The 4,088-nt window shown below is 40.2% G+C and overlaps 1 non-coding gene across 1 annotated transcript; it reads right to left on the bottom strand.

Moving 5' to 3' along the window:
• Nucleotides 1–2,510: 2,510 nt before the first annotated feature.
• Nucleotides 2,511–2,614, bottom strand: LOC112745639 (small nucleolar RNA R71). Its single transcript, XR_003173556.1, has one exon. It is a non-coding gene; the product is annotated as a small nucleolar RNA R71 (small nucleolar RNA).
• Between the last annotated feature and the right edge of the window lie 1,474 nt (nucleotides 2,615–4,088).

The raw sequence follows: 4,088 nt of genomic DNA, 5'->3' as shown, positions 1-4,088 counted from the left end.
TAAGCTTCCACGTTTAACCTCCAGTTTAACCTTAAACTGGAGGTTAAACGTGTTCGACCTCCAGGATGCCTCCTTCCATTCCCACGTTTAACCTCCAGTTTAACCTTAAACTGGAGGTTAAACGTGTTCGACCTCCAGGGCTGCCCTTCCTTTATCCACGTTTAAGCTTCAGTTTAACCTTAAACTGAAGCTTAAACGTGTTCGACTACATTACTCTCCAGGGCTGCCTTCTTCCATTTCCACGTTTAAGCTTCAGTTTAACCTTAAACTGAAGCTTAAACGTGCTTCGACAAAAGGCCTCACTGGAAGTATCTGGCGTTTAAGCTGCAGTTTAAGCTTAAACTGCAACTTAAACGCCACTCTTGGAAAAGGTTTCTGGGTCAATAATATTGCGGTTTAAGTTACTCTTTTAGCACAAACAATAACTTAAACTTACTCTGGTATGAAACCCAATTGAATATCATGGTTTATGGGATTGGGCCTGAAGGATTGATGAGTTTGAAATCTCAATTTATTGAGTCATGTGTCATTATTTGATTATCACTAAGTTGGCTCAATGAATGTTACAGAATTTGGATCAACAGCCTCATCAAGATTATGGATCATAAACCCAAGGCAAAAGGAAAGCAAGGAGAGGCCTCAAAGCCCAAGAAGCACAACAGAAGCTCAATATAGAAAGTGTATAAATAGGATAGAATTTAAGTTAGAGAGAACGGGACCTTCACTTTTAGCTAGTTTTCATTTTCTTTGTAATTGAATTCAGAGCTATGACTCACTAAACCCCCTTTCATTGGGTTAGGGAGCTCTATTGTAATTCAATGAATCGATAATAGTTTATCTTCTTCTTCAATCTTTTCTCTTGAATTTTGTTAGAAAGCTTCTCGATCTAATTCCATTGAGTAGTTGTCTTGGGAAAGAAACTACCCATACTTGGAATCCTTCGGAACCTTGGGAAAGGAATGGAGGATTCATGCTAGAGAAGCTTTCTCACAGTGAATTGGATTGGGGTTTGGATGGATATTGTGACATGTAATCCTACCAAATTGTGGTTCATGAAACTGTGTGGTATAATTAGTGATCGAACATCATCTCTTCTTATGAACATTTAAACCAAGGGATTGGGAATTTGTTTGTTTTTAGAGAGAATTGGTGAGCCAAGGGATTGGGATCCAATCATATAAGATTGCCAAGCAAAATTCAATGAACGCATTGCTTGAGGAAGAGATAAACATGTTTTGATTCGGAGATCTCAATATCTCCTATAACCCAATGAATCCCCCAATTCTGATTTCCATCTTCTCTTTACATTCTGCAACTCAACTCATGCAATCACCCCCATTCCCTTTTAATTTCAGCAATTTCGTTTATGCTCTTTAATTCATGCAATTTAAGATTCCGCCATTTCAATTTCTTGTCATTTACTTTTCCCGCCAATTTTACATTCCGCAATTCTCATCTCAATCTTGATTCCGCTCAACTAGAACACACTTCTAATCCGAATTGCTCACTCAACCAATCCTTGTGGGATTCGACCTCACTCTATTGTGAGTTTTTACTTGACGATAACCGGTGCACTTGCCGGAAGGAATTTTGCCGATCGTGCAATTTCCTAAATCGTAGCATAACTAGTTTATGTGCATCAAGTTTATGGCGCCGTTGCCGGGGATTGGTTTTCGATTGACAATTCTCAAATTGGAAGTTAACTAGATTGAGCATTTTTTTTTATTTTGATTAATTCAGTACAAGTTACTTGTTGAATTTTAATTTCTGCACCCTGTTACATGCTTTCTTTCTTTATGCCTTTAAATTCAAGCAACTAACTCACTGACTCACTAACTGTTTGAATTAATTCCTCAATTGCTCTAACCATACTCTTCCATTAACCAAGAGTATTTCACTTGTTTGTGCTTGTGCTGTGCTCTTGTATGACAGGTAGGAGAGGAGAGACATCAACTCCTCCATATACCGAACCAGAGAGGACCCTTCATAGACTGAGAAGGGAAGCAAGAGGGAAGAGAGTACTGGGAGAAGAAGAATCTGAAGGAGAATCTGAGGACAATTTTGAGGAAGCTCTAGATCTCAACATGGATAGAGAAGTTCACAACCATGAGAGAGCTGATGGAAACAATGCCATTCCTGAGAGGAGGGTTCTTAGTTCATACATAAACCCAACCTCTGGGAATTGTGGTAGCAGCATCCAGAAACCACCCATTCAGGCCAACAATTTTGAGCTCAAACCACAGCTAATATCACTTGTGGAGAATCATTGTTCATTTGGTGGGAGTGCTAATGAAGATCCCAACCAACATCTCACAAAATTCCTGAGAATTTGTGACACTGTGAAGTCCAATGGAGTCCAGGAAGATGCCTATAAACTGCTTTTGTTCCCATTTTCACTTAGGGACAAAGCAGCTAAGTGGCTGGAATCATTCCCAAGGGGGAGTCTAACAACATGGGATGAGGTGGAAAGCAAGTTTCTGGCACGTTTCTACCCTCCACAAAAGGTCAATAGGCTTCGATCTGAGGTTCAGACTTTTAGACAACAAGATGGTGAAACTCTCTACGAGGCATGGGAGAGATTCAAGGACTTGACTAGGAAATGCCCACCAGACATGTTCCATGATTGGGTGCAATTGCATATCTTCTATGATGGACTCTCTTATGAATCAAGGAAGGCTGTAGACCATTCATCAGGAGGTTCATTGAACAGGAAAAAGACTGTGGAAGAAGCCATTGAAGTGATTGAGACAGTGGCTGAGAATGAGTACTACTATGCATCAGAAAGGCACAACACTAAGGGAGTCATGGAGCTGAACCATGTTGATACAATTCTAGCCCAAAACAAGGTGTTTGCCAAGCAACTAGCGGAGCTTACCAGGCAATTAGAAACAAAGCAAGTAGCTGCAATACACACACAAGATCAAGAGGAAGTAAGCATTGAAGGAGGTGATTGGGAAGAGGCCAACTATGTGGGAAACCAACAAAGGCAATCATATGATCCACATTCCAACACTTACAACCCAGGCTGGAGAAACCACCCAAACTTTGGGTGGGGAAACCAACAAACCCAACCACAAAACCACAAACCTTACAACCACATACCAACATAACAATTCCACATACCAAAACTCCAACCAAAGATCATACCAATCCTCTTGTTGGTGCTTTTGTTAATTGCCTTCACTTCCTTGAATTTACGACTTGGTTGCTGTGTGATTGTTGGAGTTTTGTCTTCATCAAGAGTCTCTTGCAATGGTGGTTCTGTGGATTCTTCCTTCATGTACTTCTCTGCTTCACTTGAGTTTGGAATTCTTTGGTTGTCTTTCTCACTTTCTTGCTCTTCCACTTCCTCTCTTGTACCCAACATTTGACTTAATAGCTTTTTCATTGAGGAGGTTTGTTGATCTTCCCAACATTTCTTCATCTCCTCTTCATATTTTTCAATCACAGATTCAATTGTCGAGAGTTTTTGGGTCAGGAAAATTTGTGAGAGTTGTGATTCTTCATGTTCCTTTGTCATCTCAAGTGTAGTTTCATTTTTAACCACCTCATTCTTTATTGAAAGTTCACTTGATGCAGTAGCCTCCTCATCTTGTTTTTCCACTTCCTCACTCACAAATTGGTCTTCATCTTCATTGTTTGATGGTTCTAAGTTCCCCCTTGATTGCTCTGAGGACTCATTCATCTTCTTGAATACAAATTCTTTCCAGGATTGGGGTTGTGTGTATCTTTCCATGAGTTTTCTGTGTATTTCAATGGCTTGGAGGTAATCCTCATCTGTTGGTTCAAGAGATGAAGGTTGAGAGTAATTTTGGTGACATGGATGTGTTGTGGTGAAGTTGTGTTGAGGGGTGTGGAATGAATTGTGTGATTGATGGGGTAACTTGTATGGATTTTGGAGGAAACTTTGTGTTGAGGCATAATCAAGTGATGAAGAACTTTCAAATGAGAGACTGGGACGTGAGGGTGGATGCTCTTCCATTCTTTGGTGATGCTTCCATCCACCATGAGGATAATGATATGAATCATTTTGTGGTGGTGGTTGGTATCCCATATGATTTTTTTGCTCATCTTGTGTCTCTGAAGCA

The sequence above is a fragment of the Arachis hypogaea genome, chromosome 14 (assembly GCF_003086295.3).
Source record: "Arachis hypogaea cultivar Tifrunner chromosome 14, arahy.Tifrunner.gnm2.J5K5, whole genome shotgun sequence".
NCBI classification, from domain to species: domain Eukaryota; kingdom Viridiplantae; phylum Streptophyta; class Magnoliopsida; order Fabales; family Fabaceae; genus Arachis; species Arachis hypogaea.
Note: the sequence above shows the minus strand (reverse complement) of the source record. Positions and strands in the feature narration are given on the sequence as shown.